At 43.5% G+C, this 26,763-nt stretch overlaps 5 non-coding genes across 5 annotated transcripts; all 5 read left to right on the plus strand.

The window, feature by feature from the left end:
* The first annotated feature begins 310 nt into the window (after positions 1-310).
* Positions 311-430, plus strand: TRNAL-CAA (transfer RNA leucine (anticodon CAA)). Its single transcript has 2 exons — positions 311-348; positions 385-430. It is a non-coding gene; the product is annotated as a tRNA-Leu (tRNA).
* A 4,151-nt stretch (positions 431-4,581) lies between these two features.
* On the plus strand, positions 4,582-4,702 carry TRNAL-CAA (transfer RNA leucine (anticodon CAA)). The gene is made up of 2 exons: positions 4,582-4,619; positions 4,657-4,702. It is a non-coding gene; the product is annotated as a tRNA-Leu (tRNA).
* An 11,637-nt stretch (positions 4,703-16,339) lies between these two features.
* On the plus strand, positions 16,340-16,459 carry TRNAL-CAA (transfer RNA leucine (anticodon CAA)). Its single transcript has 2 exons — positions 16,340-16,377; positions 16,414-16,459. It is a non-coding gene; the product is annotated as a tRNA-Leu (tRNA).
* Positions 16,460-19,814: 3,355 nt separating this feature from the next.
* On the plus strand, positions 19,815-19,935 carry TRNAL-CAA (transfer RNA leucine (anticodon CAA)). Its single transcript has 2 exons — positions 19,815-19,852; positions 19,890-19,935. It is a non-coding gene; the product is annotated as a tRNA-Leu (tRNA).
* A 3,264-nt stretch (positions 19,936-23,199) lies between these two features.
* On the plus strand, positions 23,200-23,319 carry TRNAL-CAA (transfer RNA leucine (anticodon CAA)). The gene is made up of 2 exons: positions 23,200-23,237; positions 23,274-23,319. It is a non-coding gene; the product is annotated as a tRNA-Leu (tRNA).
* Positions 23,320-26,763: the final 3,444 nt, after the last annotated feature.

Below are 26,763 nucleotides of genomic sequence, written 5' to 3' on the forward strand. Positions count from 1 at the left end.
CATGGGATATCAATCTTCCACAAGCTGAATGAAAACAGGACAGCCGAAAGTTGGCATGCTCCGAGATGCAGCACCAAGCACCAGCATCTACCAGGATGGCAGTTTGAGGCATCCAAATAAACTTCACAGAACAAATCGATGTTGAGATTTTCTATTTCCATTAACCATATTTTCTACTTCCATAAACCGACCTTACCCAAACTGTGGGTGCAACAGCTCTGACATTGGTCATTTGGCCATGAAATTGAACCCTCCAAAGTACTGGAGTGTGTCAGTAGCTTATTTGGAGGGTATGACGCACTTTGCATGTATCAGGATAGCAGAGTGGTCTAAGGCGCCAGACTCAAGGCTCTCTTGCTTTCCATGCACTTCCATGGGTGGGTATTCTGGTCTCCCCATGGAGGCGTGGGTTCGAATCCCACTTCTGACATTATTTTTTAAATGTAATTATAAACGTTATTTTTCGAGCCATATAATTTTGCCAAGATGAACATGAACGCCAGATCCACAACCACAGTCAGTCACGGATCGACATCAGTGGATTTATATCAATTAATGGATTCACAACCTCAGTTGCATTCAGGCAGTCAGACCCAGTTGGTCTCGCACATCTTTGCACACGGACACACACACGCACATCCACACCCACACTCTCAAACGCATACACACTCAAACGTACACACACACGCACACACGCAAACATCTTTTTCCCATCACCTCATCCTCATCCGTACCCTGTTTGTTCTCATTTTCACCCTCACCACTCGACTCCTCACCTCCACCCAAATCACTCTTCCCTCACACTCGACTAACTCAGAGTTCACAGTTCACACTCGACTAACTCATTTTTCACACTCGACTAACTCAGACCTCACAGTTCACACTCACTTTAGTGAGTTGGTCTCGCAGTTGGTCTCGCAGATCTTTGCACACGAACACACACACGCACATACACACCCACACTCTCAAACGCATGCACACTCAAACATACACACACACGCACACACACAAACATCTTTCTCCCATCACCTCATCCTCATCCGTACCCTCTTTTCTCTCATTTTCACCCTCACCACTCGACTCCTCACCTCCACCCAAATCACTCTTCCCTCACACTCGACTAACTCAGACTTCACAGTTCACACTCGACTAACTCATTTTTCACACTCGACTAACTCAGACCTCACAGTTCACACTCAACTAACTCATTTTTCACAATCTACTCACGCATCCCTCACACTCTGGGCCTTCAGGGTCTTCAGCATCTTTTGCATATATTGGGTCTTCGGGATATTTTGGGGCTTTTTGGGTGTGAAGGGTCATCGGGGTATTTTGGGTATCCGTGGTCTTTTCGGATCTTCGGGATATTTTGGGTCTTCGTTGTTTTTAAGGGTCTTTGGGGGTATTTGGGGAATTTTTGGTCTTCATGTCTTTTGGATCTTTAAGTGTCTTCAGGGTCTTTTGTATCTTCAGGGTATTTTGGATCTTCAGGATATTTTGGGTATTATGGGTCTTCGTGGTCTTTTGGGTCTTTTAGGGTATTTGGGGTATTTTGGGTCTTCATGTCTTTTGGATCTGTAACTATCTTCAGGGTCTTCAGGATATTTTGGGAATTTTTGGTCTTCATGTCTTTTGGATCTTTAAGTGTCTTCAGGGTCTTTTGGATCTTCTGGGTATTTTGGATCTTCTGGATCTTTTGGGTAGTTTGTGTCTTCATGGCCTTTTGGGTCTTTTAGGGTATTTGGGGTATTTTGAGAATTTTGGGTCTTCATGTCTTTTGGATCTGTAAGTGTCTTCAGGGTCTTCAGGATGTTTTTGGTATTATGGGTCTTCAGGGTATTTTGGATCTTTAAGGTCTTCAGGGTATTTTGGGTCTTCAGGGTATGTTGGGTCTTCAGGATCTTTTGGGTATTATCAGTCTTCAGGGTATTTTGGGTCTTTGGGGTATTTTGGGCATTTTGGGTCTTCATGGTCTTTTGGAACTTCAAGTGTCTTCAGGGTATTTTGGCTTGGATGCGTGTCAGTAACTTATTTGGAGGGTATGACACACTTTCGAAGTGTCAGGATGGCCGAGCAGTCTAAGGCGCCCGACTCAAGGCTCTCAAGCTTTCCATGTGCTTCCATGGGTGGGTATTCTGGTCTCTTCATGGAGGCGTGGGTTCGAATCCCACCTCTGACACTATTTTCTTCCCAATTTAATTATAAAAAATTTCGTCGAGCCATATTAATTTGCAAAGATGGACGTGAACGCCAGATCCATAACCACGGTCAGTCACAGATCCACATCAGTGGATTTATATCAATTAATGGATTCACAACCTCCGTTGCATTGAGGCAGTCAGACCCAGTTGGTCTCGCAGATCTTTGCACACGAACCCACACACGCACATACACACCCACACTCTCAAACGCATGCACACTCAAACATACACACACACGCACACACACAAACATCTTTCTCCCATCACCTCATCCTCATCCGTACCCTCTTTGCTCTCATTTTCACCGTCACCACTCGACTCCTCACCTCCACCCAAATCACGCTTCCCTCACACTCGACTAACTCAGAGTTCACAGTTCACACTCGACTAACTCATTTTTCACACTCGACTAACTCAGACCTCACAGTTCACACTCAACTAACTCATTTTTCACAATCGACTCACTCATCCCTCACACTCTGGGTCTTCAGGGTCTTCAGCATCTTTTGCATATATTGGTTCTTCGGGATATTTTGGGGCTTTTCGGGTTTGAAGGGTCATCGGGGTATTTTGGGTATCCATGGTCTTTTCGGATCTTCGGGATATTTTGGGTCTTCGTGGTTTTTAAGGGTCTTTGGGGTATTTTCGAAATTTTTGGTCTTCATGTCTTTTCGATCTTTAAGTGTCTTCAGGGTCTTTTGGATCTTCAGGGTATTTTGGATCTTCGGGATCTTTTGGGTATTATGGGTCTTCGTGGTCTTTTGGGTCTTTCAGGGTATTTGGGGTATTTTGAGAATTTTGGGTCTTCATGTCTTTTGGATCTGTAAGTGTCTTCAGCGTCTTCAGGATCTTTTGGGTATTATCGGTCTTCAGTGTATTTTGGGTCTTTTGGGCATTTTGGGTCTTCATGGTCTTTTGGAACTTCAAGTGTCTTCAGGGTATTTTGTCTTGGATGCGTGTCAGTAACCTATTTGGAGGGTGTGACACACTTTAGAAGTGTCAGGATGGCCGAGCAGTCTAAGGCGCCAGACTCAAGGCTCTTCAAGCTTTCCATGTGCTTCCATGGGTGGGTACCCTGGTCTCCCCATGGAGGCATGGGTTCGAATCTCACTTCTGACATTATTTTCTTTCCAATGTAATTATAAAAATTTTCGTCGAGCCATATTATTTTGCAAAGATGGACATGAACGCCAGATCCACAACCACGGTCAGTCACAGACCCACATCAGTGGATTTATATCAATTAATGGATTCACAACTTCGGTTGCATTCAGGCAGTCAGACCCAGTTGGTCTCGCAGATCTTTGCATACGAACACACACACCCACATACACACCCACACTCTCAAACGCATGCACACTCAAACATCTTTCTCCCATCACCTCATCCTCATCCGTTCCCCCTTTGCTCTCATTTTCACCCTCAGCACTCGACTCCTCACCTCCACCCAAATCACGCTTCCCTCACACTCGACTAACTCAGACTTCACAGTTCACACTCGACGAACTCATTTTTCACACTCGACAAACTCAGACCTCACAGTTCACACTCAACGAACTCATTTTTCACAATCGACTCACTCATCCCTCACACTGTGGGTCTTCAGGGTCTTCAGCATCTTTTGCATATATTGGGTCTTCGGGATATTTTGGGGCTTTTTGGGTTTGAAGGGTCATCGTGGTATTTTGGGTATCCTTGGTCTTTTCGGATCTTCGGGATATTTTGGGTCTTCGTGGTTTTTAAGGGTCTTTGGGGTATTTTGGGAATTTTTGGTCTTCATGTCTTTTGGTTCTTTAAGTGTCTTCAGGGTCTTTTGGATCTTCAGGGTATTTTGGATCTTCGGGATCTTTTGGGTATTATGGGTCTTCGTGGTCTTTTGGATCTTTTAGGGTATTTGGGGTATTTTGGGTCTTCAGGATATTTTGGGAATTTTTGGTCTTCATGTCTTTTGGATCTTTAAGTGTTTTCAGGGTCTTTTGGATCTTCAGGGTATTTAGGATCTTCGGGATCTTTTGGGTATATGGGTATATGGTATATGGGTCTTCATGGTCTTTTGGGTCTTTTAGCGTATTTGGGGTATTTTGAGAATTTTGGGTCTTCATGTCTTTTGGATCTGTAAGTATCTTCAGGGTCTTCAGGATGTTTTGGGTATTATGGGTCTTCGGGGTATTTTGGATCTTTAAGGTCTTCAGGGTCTTTTGGGTCTTCAGGGTATGTTGGGTCTTCAGGATCTTTTGGGTATAATCGGTGTTCAGGGTATTTTGGGTCTTTTGGGCATTTTGGGTCTTCATGGTCTTTTGGAACTTCAAGTGTCTTCAGGGTATTTTGTCTTGGATGCGTGTCAGTAACTTATTTGGAGGGTGTGCCGCACTTTAGAAGTGTCAGGATGGCCGAGTGGTCTAAGGTGCCAGACTCAAGGCTCGTCAAGCTTTCCATGTGCTTCCATGGGTGGGTATTCTGGTCTCCACATGGAGGCGTGGGTTCAAATCCCACCTTTGACACTATTTTCTTTCGAATGTAATTATAAAAATTTTCGTCGAGCCATATTATTTTGCAAAGATGGACATGAACGCCAGATCCACAACCACGGTCAGTCACAGATCCACATCAGTGGATTTATATCAATTCATGGATTCACAACCTCGGTTGCATTCAGGCAGTCAGACCCAGTTGGTCTCGCAGATCTTTGCACACGAACACACACACGCACATACACACCCACACTCTCAAACGCATGCACACTCAAACATACACACACACGCACACACACAAACATCTTTCTCCTATCACCTCATCCTCATCCGTTCCCTCCTTGCTCTCATTTTCACCCTCACCACTCGACTCCTCACCTCCACCCAAATCACGCTTCCCTCACACTCGACTAACTCAGACTTCACAGTTCACACTCGACTAACTCATTTTTCACACTCGACTAACTCAGACCTCACAGTTCACACTCACTTTAGTGAGATGGTCTCGCAGTTGGTCTCGCAGATCTTTGCACACGAACACGCACACGCACATACACACCCACACTCTCAAACGCATGCACACTCAAACATACACACACACGCACACACACAAACATCTTTCTCCCATCACCTCATCCTCATCCGTTCCCTCTTTTCTCTCATTTTCACCCCCACCACTCGACTCCTCACCTCCACCCAAATCACGCTTCCCTCACACTCGACTAACTCAGACTTCACAGTTCACACTCGACGAACTCATTTTTCACACTCGACTAACTCAGACCTCACAGTTCACACTCAACTAACTCATTTTTCACAATCGACTCACTCATCCCTCACACTGTCGGTCTTCAGGGTCTTCAGCATCTTTTGCGTATATTGGGTCTTCGGGATATTTTGGGGCTTTTTGGGTTTGAAGGGTCATCGGGGTATTTTGGGTATCCGTGGTCTTTTCGGATCTTCGGGATATTTTGGGTCTTCGTGGTTTTTAAGGGCCTTTGGGGTATTTTGGGAATTTTTGGTCTGCATGTCTTTTGGTTCTTTAAGTGTCTTCAGGGTCTTTTGGATCTTCAGGGTATTTTGGATCTTCGGGATGTTTTGGGTATTATGGGTCTTCGTGGTCTTTTGGGTATTTTAGGGTATTTGGGGTGTTTTGGGTCTTCATGTCTTTTGGATCTGTAAGTGTCTTCAGGGTCTTCAGGATATTTTGGGAATTTTTGGTCTTCATGTCTTTTGGATCTTTAAGTGTCTTCAGGGTCCTTTGGATCTTCTGGGTATTTTGGATCTTCGGGATCTTTTGGGTAGTATGTGTCTTCATGGTCTATTGGGTCTTTTAGGGTATTTGGGATATTTTGAGAATTTTGGGTCTTCATGTCTTTTGGATCTGTAAGTGTCTTCAGGGTCTTCAGGATGTTTTGGGTATTATGGGTCTTCAGGGTATTTTGGATCTTTAAGGTCTTCAGGGTATTTTGGGTCTTCAGGGTATGTTGGATCTTCAGGATCTTTTGGGTATTATCGGTCTTCGTGGTTTTTAAGGGTCTTTGGGGTATTTTGGAAATTTTTGGTCTTCATGTCTTTTGGAACTTCAAGTGTCTTCAGGGTATTTTGTCTTGGATGCGTGTCAGTAACTTATTTGGAGGGTGTGACGCACTTTCGAAGTGTCAGGATGGACGAGTGATCTAAGTCGCCAGACTCAAGGCCCCAAAGCTTTCCATGTGCTTCCATGGGTGGGTATTCTGGTCCTCCCATGGAGGCATGGGCTCGAATCCCACTCCTGACACCATTTTCTTTCGAATGTAATTATAAAAATTTTCGTCGAGCCATATTATTTTGCAAAGATGGACATGAACGCCAGATCCACAACCACGGTCAGTCACAGATCCACATCAGTGGATTTATATCAATTCATGGATTCACAACCTCGGTTGCATTCAGGCAGTCAGACCCAGTTGGTCTCGCAGATCTTTGCACACGAACACACACACGCACATACACACCCACACTCTCAAACGCATGCACACTCAAACATACACACACACGCACACACACAAACATCTTTCTCCTATCACCTCATCCTCATCCGTTCCCTCTTTGCTCTCATTTTCACCCTCACCACTCGACTCCTCACCTCCACCCAAATCACGCTTCCCTCACACTCGACTAACTCAGAGTTCACAGTTCACACTCGACTAACTCATTTTTCACACTCGACTCACTCAGACCTCACAGTTCACACTCAACTAACTCATTTTTTACAATCGACTCACTCATCCCTCACACTCTGGGTCTTCAGGGTCTTCAGCATCTTTTGCATATATTGGGTCTTCGGGATATTTTGCGGCTTTTAGGGTTTGAGGGGTCATCGGGGTATTTTGGGTATCCATGGTGTTTTCGGATCTTCGGGATATTTTGGGTCTTCGTGGTTTTTAAGGGTCTTTGGGGTATTTTGGAAATTTTTGGTCTTCATGTCTTTTGGATCTTTAAGTGTCTTCAGGGTCTTTTGGATCTTCAGGGTATTTTGGATCTTCGGGATCTTTTGGGTATTATGGGTCTTCGTGGTCTTTTGGGTCTTTTAGGGTATTTGGGGTATTTTGGGTCTTCATGTATTTTGGATCTGTAAGTGTCTTCAGGGTCTTCAGGATATTTTGGGAATTTTTGGTCTTCATGTCTTTTGGATCTTTAAGTGTCTTCAGGGTCTTTTGGATCTTCTGGGTATTTCGGATCTTCTGGATCTTTTTGGTAGTATGTGTCTTCATGGTCTTTTGGGTCTTTTAGGGTATTTGGGGTATTTTGAGAATTTTGGGTCTTCATGTCTTTTGGATCTGTAAGTGTCTTCAGGGTCTTCAGGATCTTTTGGGTATTATCGGTCTTCAGGGTATTTTGGGTCTTTGGGGTATTTTGGGCATTTTGGGTCTTCGTGGTTTTTAAGGGTCTTTGGGGTATTTTGGAAATTTTTGGTCTTCATGTCTTTTGGAACTTCAAGTGTCTTCAGGGTATTTTGTCTTGGATGCGTGTCAGTAACTTATTTGGAGGGTGTGACGCACTTTTGAAGTGTCAGGATGGACGAGTGATCTAAGTCGCCAGACTCAAGGCCCCAAAGCTTTCCATGTGCTTCCATGGGTGGGTATTCTGGTCTTCCCATGGAGGCATGGGTTCGAATCCCACTCCTGACACCATTTTCTTTCGAATGTAATTATAAAAATTTTCGTCGAGCCATATTATTTTGCAAAGATGGACATGAACGCCAGATCCACAACCACGGTCAGTCACAGATCCACATCAGTGGATTTATATCAATTCATGGATTCACAACCTCGGTTGCATTCAGGCAGTCAGACCCAGTTGGTCTCGCAGATCTTTGCACACGAACACACACACGCACATACACACCCACACTCTCAAACGCATGCACACTCAAACATACACACACACGCACACACACAAACATCTTTCTCCTATCACCTCATCCTCATCCGTTCCCTCTTTGCTCTCATTTTCACCCTCACCACTCGACTCCTCACCTCCACCCAAATCACGCTTCCCTCACACTCGACTAACTCAGAGTTCACAGTTCACACTCGACTAACTCATTTTTCACACTCGACTCACTCAGACCTCACAGTTCACACTCAACTAACTCGTTTTTTACAATCGACTCACTCATCCCTCACACTCTGGGTCTTCAGGGTCTTCAGCATCTTTTGCATATATTGGGTCTTCGGGATATTTTGCGGCTTTTTGGGTTTGAAGGGTCATCGGGGTATTTTTGGTATCCATGGTGTTTTCGGATCTTCGGGATATTTTGGGTCTTCGTGGTTTTTAAGGGTCTTTGGGGTATTTTGGAAATTTTTGGTCTTCATGTCTTTTGGATCTTTAAGTGTCTTCAGGGTCTTTTGGATCTTCAGGGTATTTTGGATCTTCGGGATCTTTTGGGTATTATGGGTCTTCGTGGTCTTTTGGCTCTTTTAGGGTATTTGGGGTATTTTGGGTCTTCAGGATATTTTGGGAATTTTTGGTCTTCATGTCTTTTGGATCTTTAAGTGTCTTCAGGATCTTTTGGATCTTCAGGGTATTTTGGATCTTCGGGATCTGTTGGGTAGGATGGGTCTTCATGGTCTTTTGGGTCTTTTAGGGTATTTGGGGTATTTTGAGAATTTTGGGTCTTCATGTCTTTTGGATCTGTAAGTATCTTCAGGGTCTTCAGGATGTTTTGGGTATTATGGGTCTTCGGGGTATATTGGATCTTTAAGGTCTTCAGGGTCTTTTGGGTATTCAGGGTATGTTGGGTCTTCAGGATCTTTTGGGTATTATCGGTCTTCAGGGTATTTTGGGTCTTTTGGGCATTTTGGGTCTTCATGGTCTTTTGGAACTTCAAGTGTCTTCAGGGTATTTTGTCTTGGATGCGTGTCAGTAACTTATTTGGAGGGTGTGACACACTTTAGAAGTGTCAGGATGGCTGAGTGGTCTAAGTCGCCACACTCAAGGCCCCAAAGCTTTCCATGTGCTTCCATGGGTGGGTATTCTGGTCTTCCCATCTTGGATGCGTGTCAGTAACTTATTTGGAGGGTGTGACACACTTTAGAAGTGTCAGGATGGCTGAGTGGTCTAAGTCGCCACACTCAAGGCCCCAAAGCTTTCCATGTGCTTCCATGGGTGGGTATTCTGGTCTTCCCATCTTGGATGCGTGTCAGTAACTTATTTGGAGGGTGTGACACACTTTAGAAGTGTCAGGATGGCTGAGTGGTCTAAGTCGACACACTCAAGGCCCTAAAGCTTTCCATGTGCTTCCATGGGTGGGTATTCTGGTCTTCCCATGGAGGCATGGGTTCGAATCCCACTCCTCACACCATTTTCTTTCGAATGTAATTATAAAAATTTTCGTCGAGCCATATTATTTTGCAAAGATGGACATGAACGCCAGATCCACAACCACGGTCAGTCACAGATCCACATCAGTGGATTTATATCAATTCATGGATTCACAAACTCCGTTGCATTCAGGCAGTCAGACCCAGTTGGTCTCGCAGATCTTTGCACACGAACACACACACGCACATACACACCCACACTCTCAAACGCATGCACACTCAAACATACACACACACACACAAACATCTTTCTCCTATCACCTCATCCTCATCCGTTCCCTCTTTGCTCTCATTTTCACCCTCACCACTCGACTCCTCACCTCCACCCAAATCACGCTTCCCTCACACTCGACTAACTCAGAATTCACAGTTCACACTCGACTAACTCATTTTTCACACTCGACTCACTCAGACCTCACAGTTCACACTCAACTAACTCGTTTTTTACAATCGACTCACTCATCCCTCACACTCTGGGTCTTCAGGGTCTTCAGCATCTTTTGCATATATTGGGTCTTCGGGATATTTTGCGGCTTTTTGGGTTTGAAGGGTCATCGGGGTATTTTGGGTATCCATGGTGTTTTCGGATCTTCGGGCTATTTTGGGTCTTCGTGGTTTTTAAGGGTCTTTGGGGTATTTTGGAAATTTTTGGTCTTCATGTCTTTTGGATCTTTAAGTGTCTTCAGGGTCTTTTGGATCTTCAGGGTATTTTGGATCTTCAGGATCTTTTGGGTATTATGGGTCTTCGTGGTCTTTTGGGTCTTTTAGGGTATTTGGGGTATTTTGGGTCTTCATGTATTTTGGATCTGTAAGTGTCTTCAGGGTCTTCAGGATATTTTGGGAATTTTTGGTCTTCATGTCTTTTGGATCTTTAAGTGTCTTCAGGGTCTTTTGGATCTTCTGGGTATTTCGGATCTTCTGGATCTTTTTGGTAGTATGTGTCTTCATGGTCTTTTGGGTCTTTTAGGGTATTTGGGGTATTTTGAGAATTTTGGGTCTTCATGTCTTTTGGATCTGTAAGTGTCTTCAGGGTCTTCAGGATCTTTTGGGTATTATCGGTCTTCAGGGTATTTTGGGTCTTTGGGGTATTTTGGGCATTTTGGGTCTTCGTGGTTTTTAAGGGTCTTTGGGGTATTTTGGAAATTTTTGGTCTTCATGTCTTTTGGAACTTCAAGTGTCTTCAGGGTATTTTGTCTTGGATGCGTGTCAGTAACTTATTTGGAGGGTGTGACGCACTTTCGAAGTGTCAGGATGGACGAGTGATCTAAGTCGCCAGACTCAAGGCCGCAAAGCTTTCCATGTGCTTCCATGGGTGGGTATTCTGGTCTTCCCATGGAGGCATGGGTTCGAATCCCACTCCTGACACCATTTTCTTTCGAATGTAATTATAAAAATTTTCGTCGAGCCATATTATTTTGCAAAGATGGACATGAACGCCAGATCCACAACCACGGTCAGTCACAGATCCACATCAGTGGATTTATATCAATTCATGGATTCACAACCTCGGTTGCATTCAGGCAGTCAGACCCAGTTGGTCTCGCAGATCTTTGCACACGAACACACACACGCACATACACACCCACACTCTCAAACGCATGCACACTCAAACATACACACACACGCACACACACAAACATCTTTCTCCTATCACCTCATCCTCATCCGTTCCCTCTTTGCTCTCATTTTCACCCTCACCACTCGACTCCTCACCTCCACCCAAATCACGCTTCCCTCACACTCGACTAACTCAGAGTTCACAGTTCACACTCGACTAACTCATTTTTCACACTCGACTCACTCAGACCTCACAGTTCACACTCAACTAACTCGTTTTTTACAATCGACTCACTCATCCCTCACACTCTGGGTCTTCAGGGTCTTCAGCATCTTTTGCATATATTGGGTCTTCGGGATATTTTGCGGCTTTTTGGGTTTGAAGGGTCATCGGGGTATTTTGGGTATCCATGGTGTTTTCGGATCTTCGGGATATTTTGGGTCTTCGTGGTTTTTAAGGGTCTTTGGGGTATTTTGGAAATTTTTGGTCTTCATGTCTTTTGGATCTTTAAGTGTCTTCAGGGTCTTTTGGATCTTCAGGGTATTTTGGATCTTCGGGATCTTTTGGGTATTATGGGTCTTCGTGGTCTTTTGGGTCTTTTAGGGTATTTGGGGTATTTTGGGTCTTCATGTATTTTGGATCTGTAAGTGTCTTCAGGGTCTTCAGGATATTTTGGGAATTTTTGGTCTTCATGTCTTTTGGATCTTTAAGTGTTTTCAGGGTCTTTTGGATCTTCTGGGTATTTTGGATCTTCTGGATCTTTTTGGTAGTATGTGTCTTCATGGTCTTTTGGGTCTTTTAGGGTATTTGGGGTATTTTGAGAATTTTGGGTCTTCATGTCTTTTGGATCTGTAAGTGTCTTCAGGGTCTTCAGGATCTTTTGGGTATTATCGGTCTTCAGGGTATTTTGGGTCTTTGGGGTATTTTGGGCATTTTGGGTCTTCGTGGTTTTTAAGGGTCTTTGGGGTATTTTGGAAATTTTTGGTCTTCATGTCTTTTGGATCTTTAAGTGTCTTCAGGGTCTTTTGGATCTTCAGGGTATTTTGGATCTACGGGATCTTTTGGTATTATGGGTCTTCGTGGTCTTTTGGGTCTTTTAGGGTATTTGGGGTATTTTGAGAATTTTGGGTCTTCATGTCTTTTGGATCTGTAAGTGTCTTCAGGGTCTTCAGGATGTTTTGGGTATTATGGGTCTTCAGGGTATTTTGGATCTTTAAGGTCTTCAGGGTATTTTGGATCTTCGGGATATTTTGGGTATTATGGGTCTTCGTGGTCTTTTGGGTCTTTTAGGGTATTTGGGGTATTTTGGGTCTTCAGGATATTTTGGGAATTTTTGGTCTTCATGTCTTTTGGATCTTTAAGTGTCTTCAGGGTCTTTTGGATCTTCAGGGTATTTTGGATCTTTGGGATATTTTGGGTAGTATGGGTCTTCATGGTCTTTTGGGTATTTTAGGGTATTTGGGGTATTTTGAGAATTTTGGGTCTTCATGTCTTTTGGATCTGTAAGTATCTTCAGGGTCTTCAGGATGTTTTGGGTATTATGGGTCTTCGGGGTATTTTTGATCTTTAAGGTCTTCAGGGTCTTTTGGGTCTTCAGGGTATGTTGGGTCTTCAGGATCTTTTGGGTATTATCGGTCTTCAGGGTATTTTGGGTCTTTTGGCCATTTTGGGTCTTCATGGTCTTTTGGAACTTCAAGTGTCTTCAGGGTATTTTGTCTTGGATGCGTGTCAGTAACTTATTTGGATGGTGTGACACACATTAGAAGTGTCAGGATGGCCGAGTGGTCTAAGGCGCCAGACTCAAGGCTCTCAAGCTTTCCATGTGCTTCCATGGGTGGGTACTCTGGTCTCCCCATGGAGGCGTGGGGTCGAATCCCTCCTCTGACATTATTTTCTTTCTAATGTAATTATAAAAATTTTCGTCGAGCCATATTATTTTGCAAAGATGGACATGAACGCCAGATCCACAACCACGGTCAGTCACAGATCCACATCAGTGGATTTATATCAATTCATGGATTCACAACCTCGGTTGCATTCAGGCAGTCAGACCCAGTTGGTCTCGCAGATCTTTGCACACGAACACACACACGCACATACACACCCACACTCTCAAACGCATGCACACTCAAACATACACACACACGCACACACACAAACATCTTTCTCCTATCACCTCATCCTCATCCGTTCCCTCTTTGCTCTCATTTTCACCCTCACCACTCGACTCCTCACCTCCACCCAAATCACGCTTCCGTCACACTCGACTAACTCAGAGTTCACAGTTCACACTCGACTAACTCATTTTTCACACTCGACTCACTCAGACCTCACAGTTCACACTCAACTAACTCGTTTTTTACAATCGACTCACTCATCCCTCACACTCTGGGTCTTCAGGGTCTTCAGCATCTTTTGCATATATTGGGTCTTCGGGATATTTTGCGGCTTTTTGGGTTTGAAGGGTCATCGGGGTATTTTGGGTATCCATGGTGTTTTCGGATCTTCGGGATATTTTGGGTCTTCGTGGTTTTTAAGGGTCTTTGGGGTATTTTGGAAATTTTTGGTCTTCATGTCTTTTGGATCTTTAAGTGTCTTCAGGGTCTTTTGGATCTTCAGGGTATTTTGGATCTTCGGGATCTTTTGGGTATTATGGGTCTTCGTGGTCTTTTGGGTCTTTTAGGGTATTTGGGGTATTTTGGGTCTTCATGTATTTTGGATCTGTAAGTGTCTTCAGGGTCTTCAGGATATTTTGGGAATTTTTGGTCTTCATGTCTTTTGGATCTTTAAGTGTCTTCAGGGTCTTTTGGATCTTCTGGGTATTTTGGATCTTCTGGATCTTTTTGGTAGTATGTGTCTTCATGGTCTTTTGGGTCTTTTAGGGTATTTGGGGTATTTTGAGAATTTTGGGTCTTCATGTCTTTTGGATCTGTAAGTGTCTTCAGGGTCTTCAGGATCTTTTGGGTATTATCGGTCTTCAGGGTATTTTGGGTCTTTGGGGTATTTTGGGCATTTTGGGTCTTCGTGGTTTTTAAGGGTCTTTGGGGTATTTTGGAAATTTTTGGTCTTCATGTCTTTTGGAACTTCAAGTGTCTTCAGGGTATTTTGTCTTGGATGCGTGTCAGTAACTTATTTGGAGGGTGTGACGCACTTTCGAAGTGTCAGGATGGACAAGTGATCTAAGTCGCCAGACTCAAGGCCCCAAAGCTTTCCTATGTGCTTCCATGGGTGGGTATTCATGTCTTCCCATGGAGGCATGGGTTCGAATCCCACTCCTGACACCATTTTCTTTCAAATGTAATTATAAAAATTTTCGTCGAGCCATATTATTTTGCAAAGATGGACATGAACGCCAGATCCACAACCACGGTCAGTCACAGATCCACATCAGTGGATTTATATCAATTCATGGATTCACAACCTCGGTTGCATTCAGGCAGTCAGACCCAGTTGGTCTCGCAGATCTTTGCACACGAACACACACACGCACATACACACCCACACTCTCAAACGCATGCACACTCAAACATACACACACACGCACACACACAAACATCTTTCTCCTATCACCTCATCCTCATCCGTTCCCTCTTTGCTCTCATTTTCACCCTCACCCCTCGACTCCTCACCTCCACCCAAATCACCCTTCCCTCACACTCGACTAACTCAGAGTTCACAGTTCACACTCGACTAACTCATTTTTCACACTCGACTCACTCAGACCTCACAGTTCACACTCAACTAACTCATTTTTTACAATCGACTCACTCATCCCTCACACTCTGGGTCTTCAGGGTCTTCAGCATCTTTTGCATATATTGGGTCTTCGGGATATTTTGCGGCTTTTTGGGTTTGAAGGGTCATCGGGGTATTTTGGGTATCCATGGTGTTTTCGGATCTTCGGGATATTTTGGGTCTTCGTGGTTTTTAAGGGTCTTTGGGGTATTTTGGAAATTTTTGGTCTTCATGTCTTTTGGATCTTTAAGTGTCTTCAGGGTCTTTTGGATCTTCAGGGTATTTTGGATCTTCGGGATATTTTGGGTATTATGGGTCTTCGTGGTCTTTTGGGTCTTTTAGGGTATTTGGGGTATTTTGGGTCTTCATGTATTTTGGATCTGTAAGTGTCTTCAGGGTCTTCAGGATATTTTGGGAATTTTTGGTCTTCATGTCTTTTGGATCTTTAAGTGTCTTCAGGATCTTTTGGATCTTCTGGGTATTTTGGATCTTCTGGATCTTTTTGATAGTATGTGTCTTCATGGTCTTTTGGGTCTTTTAGGGTATTTGGGGTATTTTGAGAATTTTGGGTCTTCATGTCTTTTGGATCTGTAAGTGTTTTCAGGGTCTTCAGGATCTTTTGGGTATTATCGGTCTTCAGGGTATTTTGGGTCTTTGGGGTATTTTGGGCATTTTGGGTCTTCGTGGTTTTTAAGGGTCTTTGGGGTATTTTGGAAATTTTTGGTCTTCATGTCTTTTGGATCTTTAAGTGTCTTCAGGGTCTTTTGGATCTTCAGGGTATTTTGGATCTTCGGGATCTTTTGGTATTATGGGTCTTCGTGGTCTTTTGGGTCTTTTAGGGTATTTGGGGTATTTTGAGAATTTTGGGTCTTCATGTCTTTTGGATCTGTAAGTGTTTTCAGGGTCTTCAGGATGTTTTGGGTATTATGGGTCTTCAGGGTATTTTGGATCTTTAAGGTCTTCAGGGTATTTTGGATCTTCGGGATCTTTTGGGTATTATGGGTCTTCGTGGTCTTTTGGGTCTTTTAGGGTATTTGGGGTATTTTTGGTCTTCAGGATATTTTGGGAATTTTTGGTCTTCATGTCTTTTGGATCTTTAAGTGTCTTCAGGGTCTTTTGGATCTTCAGGGTATTTTGGATCTTTGGGATATTTTGGGTAGTATGGGTCTTCATGGTCTTTTGGGTATTTTAGGGTATTTGGGGTATTTTGAGAATTTGGGGTCTTCATGTCTTTTGGATCTGTAAGTATCTTCAGGGTCTTCAGGATGTTTTGGGTATTATGGGTCTTCGGGGTATTTTTGATCTTTAAGGTCTTCAGGGTCTTTTGGGTCTTCAGGGTATGTTGGGTCTTCAGGATCTTTTGGGTATTATCGGTCTTCAGGGTATTTTGGGTCTTTTGGCCATTTTGGGTCTTCATGGTCTTTTGGAACTTCAAGTGTCTTCAGGGTATTTTGTCTTGGATGCGTGTCAGTAACTTATTTGGAGGGTGTGACGCACTTTAGAAGTGTCAGGATGGCCGAGTGGTCTAAGGCGCCAGACTCAAGGCTCTCAAGCTTTCCATGTGCTTACATTGGTGGGTATTCTGGTCTCCCCATGGAGGCGTGGGTTCGAATCCCACTTCTGACAATATTTTCTTTCCCATGTAATTATAAAAATTTTCGTCGAGCCATATTATTTTGCAAAGATGGACATGAACGCCAGATCCACAACCACGGTCAGTCACAGATCCACATCAGTGGATTTATATCAATTCATGGATTCACAACCTCGGTTGCATTCAGGCAGTCAGACCCAGTTGGTCTCGCAGATCTTTGCACACGAACACACACACGCACATACACACCCACACTCTCAAACGCATACACACTCAAACATACACATACAGGCACACACACAAACATCTTTCTCCTATCACCTCATCCTCATCCGTTCCCTCTTTGCTCTCATTTTCACCCTCACCACTCGACTCCTCACCTCCACCCAAATCACGCTTCCCTCACACTCGACTAACTCAGAGTTCACAATTCACACTCGACTAACTCATTTTTCACACTCGACTCACTCAGACCTCACAGTTCACACTCAACTAACTCGTTTTTTACAATCGACTCACTCATCCCTCACACTCTGGGTCTACAGGGTCTTCAGCATCTTTTGCATATATTGGGTCTTCGGGATATTTTGTGGCTTTTTGGGTTTGAAGGGTCATCGGGGTATTTTGGGTATCCATGGTGTTTTCGGATCTTCGGGATATTTTGGGTCTTCGTGGTTTTTAAGGGTCTTTGGGGTATTTTGGAAATTTTTGGTCTTCATGTCTTTTGGATCTTTAAGTGTCTTCAGGGTCTTTTGGATCTTCAGGGTATTTTGGATCTTCGGGATCTTTTGGGTATTATGGGTCTTCGTGGTCTTTTGGGTCTTTTAGGGTATTTGGGGTATTTTGGGTCTTCATGTATTTTGGATCTGTAAGTGTCTTCAGGGTCTTCAGGATATTTTGGGAATTTTTGGTCTTCATGTCTTTTGGATCTTTAAATGTCTTCAGGGTCTTTTGGATCTTCTGGGTATTTTGGATCTTCTGGATCTTTTTGGTAGTATGTGTCTTCATGGTCTTTTGGGTCTTTTAGGGTATTTGGGGTATTTTGAGAATTTTGGGTCTTCATGTCTTTTGGATCTGTAAGTGTCTTCAGGGTCTTCAGGATCTTTTGGGTATTATCGGTCTTCAGGGTATTTTGGGTCTTTGGGGTATTTTGGACATTTTGGGTCTTCGTGGTTTTTAAGGGTCTTTGGGGTATTTTGGAAATTTTTGGTCTTCATGTCTTTTGGAACTTCAAGTGTCTTCAGGGTATTTTGTCTTGGATGCGTGTCAGTAACTTATTTGGAGGGTGTGACGCACTTTCGAAGTGTCAGGATGGACGATCGATCTAAGTCGCCAGACTCAAGGCCCCAAAGCTTTCCATGTGCTTCCATGGGTGGGTATTCTGGTCTTCTCCATGGAGGCATGGGTTCGAATCCCACTCCTGACACCATTTTCTTTCGAATGTAATTATAAAAATTTTCGTCGAGCCATATTATTTTGCAAAGATGGACATGAACGCCAGATCCACAACCACAGTCAGTCACAGATCCACATCAGTGGATTTATATCAATTCATGGATTCACAACCTCGGTTGCATTCAGGCAGTCAGACCCAGTTGGTCTCGCAGATCTTTGCACACGAACACACACACGCACATACACACCCACACTCTCAAACGCATGCACACTCAAACATACACACACACGCACACACACAAACATCTTTCTCCTATCACCTCATCCTCATCCGTTCCCTCTTTGCTCTCATTTTCACCCTCACCACTCGACTCCTCACCTCCACCCAAATCACGCTTCCCTCACACTCGACTAACTCAGAGTTCACAGTTCACACTCGACTAACTCATTTTTCACACTCGACTCACTCAGACCTCACAGTTCACACTCAACTAACTCATTTTTTTACAATCGACTCACTCATCCCTCACACTCTGGGTCTTCAGGGTCTTCAGCATCTTTTGCATATATTGGGTCTTCGGGATATTTTGTGGCTTTTTGGGTTTGAAGGGTCATCGGGGTATTTTGGGTATCCATGGTGTTTTCGGATCTTCGGGATATTTTGGGTCTTCGTGGTTTTTAAGGGTCTTTGGGGTATTTTGGAAATTTTTGGTCTTCATGTCTTTTGGATCTTTAAGTGTCTTCAGGGTCTTTTGGATCTTCAGGGTATTTTGGATCTTCGGGATCTTTTGGGTATTATGGGTCTTCGTGGTTTTTTGGGTCTTTTAGGGTATTTGGGGTATTTTGGGTCTTCATGTATTTTGGATCTGTAAGTGTCTTCAGGGTCTTCAGGATATTTTGGGAATTTTTGGTCTTCATGTCTTTTGGATCTTTAAGTGTCTTCAGGGTCTTTTGGATCTTCTGGGTATTTTGGGTCTTCTGGATCTTTTTGGTAGTATGTGTCTTCATGGTCTTTTGGGTCTTTTAGGGTATTTGGGGTATTTTGAGAATTTTGGGTCTTCATGTCTTTTGGATCTGTAAGTGTCTTCAGGGTCTTCAGGATCTTTTGGGTATTATCGGTCTTCAGGGTATTTTGGGTCTTTGGGGTATTTTGGGCATTTTGGGTCTTCGTGGTTTTTAAGGGTCTTTGGGGTATTTTGGAAATTTTTGGTCTTCATGTCTTTTGGATCTTTAAGTGTCTTCAGGGTCTTTTGGATCTTCAGGGTATTTTGGATCTACGGGATCTTTTGGTATTATGGGTCTTCGTGGTCTTTTGGGTCTTTTAGGGTATTTGGGGTATTTTGAGAATTTTGGGTCTTCATGTCTTTTGGATCTGTAAGTGTCTTCAGGGTCTTCAGGATGTTTTGGGTATTATGGGTCTTCAGGGTATTTTGGATCTTTAAGGTCTTCAGGGTATTTTGGATCTTCGGGATATTTTGGGTATTATGGGTCTTCGTGGTCTTTTGGGTCTTTTAGGGTATTTGGGGTATTTTGGGTCTTCAGGATATTTTGGGAATTTTTGGTCTTCATGTCTTTTGGATCTTTAAGTGTCTTCAGGGTCTTTTGGATCTTCAGGGTATTTTGGATCTTTGGGATATTTTGGGTAGTATGGGTCTTCATGGTCTTTTGGGTATTTTAGGGTATTTGGGGTATTTTGAGAATTTGGGGTCTTCATGTCTTTTGGATCTGTAAGTATCTTCAGGGTCTTCAGGATGTTTTGGGTATTATGGGTCTTCGGGGTATTTTTGATCTTTAAGGTCTTCAGGGTCTTTTGGGTCTTCAGGGTATGTTGGGTCTTCAGGATCTTTTGGGTATTATCGGTCTTCAGGGTATTTTGGGTCTTTTGGCCATTTTGGGTCTTCATGGTCTTTTGGAACTTCAAGTGTCTTCAGGGTATTTTGTCTTGGATGCGTGTCAGTAACTTATTTGAATGGTGTGACGCACTTTAGAAGTGTCAGGATGGCCGAGTGGTCTAAGGCCCCAGACTCAAGGCTCTTCAAGCTTTCCATGTGCCTCCATGGGTGGGTACTCTGGTCTCCCCATGGAGGCGTGGGTTCGAATCCCTCTTCTAACATTATTTTCTTTCCAATGTAATTATAAAAATTTTCGTCGAGCCATATTATTTTGCAAAGATGGACATGAACGCCAGATCCACAACCACGGTCAGTCACAGATCCACATCAGTGGATTTATATCAATTCATGGATTCACAACCTCGGTTGCATTCAGGCAGTCAGACGCAGTTGGTCTCGCAGATCTTTGCACACGAACACACACACGCTCATACACACCCACACTCTCAAACGCATGCACACTCAAACATACACACACACGCACACACACAAACATCTTTCTCCTATCACCTCATCCTCATCCGTTCCCTCTTTGCTCTCATTTTCACCCTCACCACTCGACTCCTCACCTCCACCCAAATCACGCTTCCGTCACACTCGACTAACTCAGAGTTCACAGTTCACACTCGACTAACTCATTTTTCACACTCGACTCACTCAGACCTCACAGTTCACACTCAACTAACTCGTTTTTTACAATCGACTCACTCATCCCTCACACTCTGGGTCTTCAGGGTCTTCAGCATCTTTTGCATATATTGGGTCTTCGGGATATTTTGCGGCTTTTTGGGTTTGAAGGGTCATCGGGGTATTTTGGGTATCCATGGTGTTTTCGGATCTTCGGGATATTTTGGGTCTTCGTGGTTTTTAAGGGTCTTTGGGGTATTTTTGAAATTTTTGGTCTTCATGTCTTTTGGATCTTTAAGTGTCTTCAGGGTCTTTTGGATCTTCAGGGTATTTTGGATCTTCGGGATCTTTTGGGTATTATGGGTCTTCGTGGTCTTTTGGGTCTTTTAGGGTATTTGGGGTATTTTGGGTCTTCATGTATTTTGGATCTGTAAGTGTCTTCAGGGTCTTCAGGATATTTTGGGAATTTTTGGTCTTCATGTCTTTTGGATCTTTAAGTGTCTTCAGGGTCTTTTGGATCTTCTGGGTATTTTGGATCTTCTGGATCTTTTTGGTAGTATGTGTCTTCATGGTCTTTTGGGTCTTTTAGGGTATTTGGGGTATTTTGAGAATTTTGGGTATTTTGGGCATTTTGGGTCTTCGTGGTTTTTAAGGGTCTTTGGGGTATTTTGGAAATTTTTGGTCTTCATGTCTTTTGGAACTTCAAGTGTCTTCAGGGTATTTTGTCTTGGATGCGTGTCAGTAACTTATTTGGAGGGTGTGAAGCACTTTCAAAGTGTCAGGATGGACAAGTGATCTAAGTCGCCAGACTCAAGGCCCCAAAGCTTTCCTATGTGCTTCCATGGGTGGGTATTCATGTCTTCCCATGGAGGCATGGGCTCGAATCCCACTCCTGACACCATTTTCTTTCAAATGTAATTATAAAAATTTTCGTCGAGCCATATTATTTTGCAAAGATGGACATGAACGCCAGATCCACAACCACGGTCAGTCACAGATCCACATCAGTGGATTTATATCAATTCATGGATTCACAACCTCGGTTGCATTCAGGCAGTCAGACCCAGTTGGTCTCGCAGATCTTTGCACACGAACACACACACGCACATACACACCCACACTCTCAAACGCATGCACACTCAAACATACACACACACGCACACACACAAACATCTTTCTCCTATCACCTCATCCTCATCCGTTCCCTCTTTGCTCTCATTTTCACCCTCACCACTCGACTCCTCACCTCCACCCAAATCACGCTTCCCTCACACTCGACTAACTCAGAGTTCACAATTCACACTCGACTAACTCATTTTTCACACTCGACTCACTCAGACCTCACAGTTCACACTCAACTAACTCGTTTTTTACAATCGACTCACTCATCCCTCACACTCCGGGTCTTCAGGGTCTTCAGCATCTTTTGCATATATTGGGTCTTCGGGATATTTTGCGGCTTTTTGGGTTTGAAGGGTCATCGGGGTATTTTGGGTATCCATGGTGTTTTCGGATCTTTGGGATATTTTGGGTCTTCGTGGTTTTTAAGGGTCTTTGGGGTATTTTGGAAATTTTTGGTCTTCATGTCTTTTGGATCTTTAAGTGTCTTCAGGGTCTTTTGGATCTTCAGGGTATTTTGGATCTTCGGGATCTTTTGGGTATTATGGGTCTTCGTGGTCTTTTGGGTCTTTTAGGGTATTTGGGGTATTTTGGGTCTTCATGTATTTTGGATCTGTAAGTGTCTTCAGGGTCTTCAGGATATTTTGGGAATTTTTGGTCTTCATGTCTTTTGGATCTTTAAGTGTCTTCAGGGTCTTTTGGATCTTCTGGGTATTTTGGATCTTCTGGATCTTTTTGGTAGTATGTGTCTTCATGGTCTTTTGGGTCTTTTAGGGTATTTGGGGTATTTTGAGAATTTTGGGTCTTCATGTCTTTTGGATCTGTAAGTGTCTTCAGGGTCTTCAGGATCTTTTGGGTATTATCGGTCTTCAGGGTATTTTGGGTCTTTGGGGTATTTTGGGCATTTTGGGTCTTCGTGGTTTTTAAGGGTCTTTGGGGTATTTTGGAAATTTTTGGTCTTCATGTCTTTTGGATCTTTAAGTGTCTTCAGGGTCTTTTGGATCTTCAGGGTATTTTGGATCTACGGGATCTTTTGGTATTATGGGTCTTCGTGGTCTTTTGGGTCTTTTAGGGTATTTGGGGTATTTTGAGAATTTTGGGTCTTCATGTCTTTTGGATCTGTAAGTGTCTTCAGGGTCTTCAGGATGTTTTGGGTATTATGGGTCTTCAGGGTATTTTGGATCTTTAAGGTCTTCAGGGTATTTTGGATCTTCGGGATATTTTGGGTATTATGGGTCTTCGTGGTCTTTTGGGTCTTTTAGGGTATTTGGGGTATTTTGGGTCTTCAGGATATTTTGGGAATTTTTGGTCTTCATGTCTTTTGGATCTTTAAGTGTCTTCAGGGTCTTTTGGATCTTCAGGGTATTTTGGATCTTTGGGATATTTTGGGTAGTATGGGTCTTCATGGTCTTTTGGGTATTTTAGGGTATTTGGGGTATTTTGAGAATTTGGGGTCTTCATGTCTTTTGGATCTGTAAGTATCTTCAGGGTCTTCAGGATGTTTTGGGTATTATGGGTCTTCGGGGTATTTTTTATCTTTAAGGTCTTCAGGGTCTTTTGGGTCTTCAGGGTATGTTGGGTCTTCAGGATCTTTTGGGTATTATCGGTCTTCAGGGTATTTTGGGTCTTTTGGCCATTTTGGGTCTTCATGGTCTTTTGGAACTTCAAGTGTCTTCAGGGTATTTTGTCTTGGATGCGTGTCAGTAACTTATTTGGATGGTGTGACGCACTTTAGAAGTGTCAGGATGGCCGAGTGGTCTAAGGCACCAGACTCAAGGCTCTCAAGCTTTCCATGTGCTTCCATGGGTGGGTACTCTGGTCTCCCCATGGAGGCGTGGGTTCGAATCCCTCTTCTGACATTATTTTCTTTCTAATGTAATTATAAAAATTTTCGTCGAGCCATATTATTTTGCAAAGATGGACATGAACGCCAGATCCACAACCACGGTCAGTCACAGATCCACATCAGTGGATTTATATCAATTCATGGATTCACAACCTCGGTTGCATTCAGGCAGTCAGACCCAGTTGGTCTCGCAGATCTTTGCACACGAACACACACACGCACATACACACCCACACTCTCAAACGCATGCACACTCAAACATACACACACACGCACACACACAAACATCTTTCTCCTATCACCTCATCCTCATCCGTTCCCTCTTTGCTCTCATTTTCACCCTCACCACTCGACTCCTCACCTCCACCCAAATCACGCTTCCGTCACACTCGACTAACTCAGAGTTCACAGTTCACACTCGACTAACTCATTTTTCACACTCGACTCACTCAGACCTCACAGTTCACACTCAACTAACTCGTTTTTTACAATCGACTCACTCATCCCTCACACTCTGGGTCTTCAGGGTCTTCAGCATCTTTTGCATATATTGGGTCTTCGGGATATTTTGCGGCTTTTTGGGTTTGAAGGGTCATCGGGGTATTTTGGGTATCCATGGTGTTTTCGGATCTTCGGGATATTTTGGGTCTTCGTGGTTTTTAAGGGTCTTTGGGGTATTTTGGAAATTTTTGGTCTTCATGTCTTTTGGATCTTTAAGTGTCTTCAGGGTCTTTTGGATCTTCAGGGTATTTTGGATCTTCGGGATCTTTTGGGTATTATGGGTCTTCGTGGTCTTTTGGGTCTTTTAGGGTATTTGGGGTATTTTGGGTCTTCATGTATTTTGGATCTGTAAGTGTCTTCAGGGTCTTCAGGATATTTTGGGAATTTTTGGTCTTCATGTCTTTTGGATCTTTAAGTGTCTTCAGGGTCTTTTGGATCTTCTGGGTATTTTGGATCTTCTGGATCTTTTTGGTAGTATGTGTCTTCATGGTCTTTTGGGTCTTTTAGGGTATTTGGGGTATTTTGAGAATTTTGGGTCTTCATGTCTTTTGGATCTGTAAGTGTCTTCAGGGTCTTCAGGATCTTTTGGGTATTATCGGTCTTCAGGGTATTTTGGGTCTTTGGGGTATTTTGGGCATTTTGGGTCTTCGTGGTTTTTAAGGGTCTTTGGGGTATTTTGGAAATTTTTGGTCTTCATGTCTTTTGGAACTTCAAGTGTCTTCAGGGTATTTTGTCTTGGATGCGTGTCAGTAACTTATTTGGAGGGTGTGACGCACTTTCAAAGTGTCAGGATGGACAAGTGATCTAAGTCGCCAGACTCAAGGCCCCAAAGCTTTCCTATGTGCTTCCATGGGTGGGTATTCATGTCTTCCCATGGAGGCATGGGTTCGAATCCCACTCCTGACACCATTTTCTTTCAAATGTAATTTTAAAAATTTTCGTCGAGCCATATTATTTTGCAAAGATGGACATGAACGCCAGATCCACAACCACGGTCAGTCACAGATCCACATCAGTGGATTTATATCAATTCATGGATTCACAACCTCGGTTGCATTCAGGCAGTCAGACCCAGTTGGTCTCGCAGATCTTTGCACACGAACACACACACGCACATACACACCCACACTCTCAAACGCATGCACACTCAAACATACACACACACGCACACACACAAACATCTTTCTCCTATCACCTCATCCTCATCCGTTCCCTCTTTGCTCTCATTTTCACCCTCACCACTCGACTCCTCACCTCCACCCAAATCACGCTTCCGTCACACTCGACTAACTCAGAGTTCACAGTTCACACTCGACTAACTCATTTTTCACACTCGACTCACTCAGACCTCACAGTTCACACTCAACTAACTCGTTTTTTACAATCGACTCACTCATCCCTCACACTCTGGGTCTTCAGGGTCTTCAGCATCTTTTGCATATATTGGGTCTTCGGGATATTTTGCGGCTTTTTGGGTTTGAAGGGTCATCGGGGTATTTTGGGTATCCATGGTGTTTTCGGATCTTCGGGATATTTTGGGTCTTCGTGGTTTTTAAGGGTCTTTGGGGTATTTTGGAAATTTTTGGTCTTCATGTCTTTTGGATCTTTAAGTGTCTTCAGGGTCTTTTGGATCTTCAGGGTATTTTGGATCTTCGGGATCTTTTGGGTATTATGGGTCTTCGTGGTCTTTTGGGTCTTTTAGGGTATTTGGGGTATTTTGGGTCTTCATGTATTTTGGATCTGTAAGTGTCTTCAGGGTCTTCAGGATATTTTGGGAATTTTTGGTCTTCATGTCTTTTGGATCTTTAAGTGTCTTCAGGGTCTTTTGGATCTTCTGGGTATTTTGGATCTTCTGGATCTTTTTGGTAGTATGTGTCTTCATGGTCTTTTGGGTCTTTTAGGGTATTTGGGGTATTTTGAGAATTTTGGGTCTTCATGTCTTTTGGATCTGTAAGTGTCTTCAGGGTCTTCAGGATCTTTTGGGTATTATCGGTCTTCAGGGTATTTTGGGTCTTTGGGGTATTTTGGGCAGTTTGGGTCTTCGTGGTTTTTAAGGGTCTTTGGGGTATTTTGGAAATTTTTGGTCTTCATGTCTTTTGGAACTTCAAGTGTCTTCAGGGTATTTTGTCTTGGATGCGTGTCAGTAACTTATTTGGAGGGTGTGACGCACTTTCAAAGTGTCAGGATGGACAAGTGATCTAAGTCGCCAGACTCAAGGCCCCAAAGCTTTCCTATGTGCTTCCATGGGTGGGTATTCATGTCTTCCCATGGAGGCATGGGTTCGAATCCCACTCCTGACACCATTTTCTTTCAAATGTAATTATAAAAATTTTCGTCGAGCCATATTATTTTGCAAAGATGGACATGAACGCCAGATCCACAACCACGGTCAGTCACAGATCCACATCAGTGGATTTATATCAATTCATGGATTCACAACCTCGGTTGCATTCAGGCAGTCAGACCCAGTTGGTCTCGCAGATCTTTGCACACGAACACACACACGCACATACACACCCACACTCTCAAACGCATGCACACTCAAACATACACACACACGCACACACACAAACATCTTTCTCCTATCACCTCATCCTCATCCGTTCCCTCTTTGCTCTCATTTTCACCCTCACCACTCGACTCCTCACCTCCACCCAAATCACGCTTCCCTCACACTCGACTAACTCAGAGTTCACAGTTCACACTCGACTAACTCATTTTTCACACTCGACTCACTCAGACCTCACAGTTCACACTCAACTAACTCATTTTTTACAATCGACTCACTCATCCCTCACACTCTGGGTCTTCAGGGTCTTCAGCATCTTTTGCATATATTGGGTCTTCGGGATATTTTGCGGCTTTTTGGGTTTGAAGGGCCATCGGGGTATTTTGGGTATCCATGGTGTTTTCGGATCTTCGGGATATTTTGGGTCTTCGTGGTTTTTAAGGGTCT

The sequence above is a fragment of the Myxine glutinosa genome, chromosome 8 (assembly GCF_964187855.1).
Source record: "Myxine glutinosa chromosome 8, kmMyxGlut1.1, whole genome shotgun sequence".
NCBI lineage: Eukaryota > Metazoa > Chordata > Myxini > Myxiniformes > Myxinidae > Myxine > Myxine glutinosa.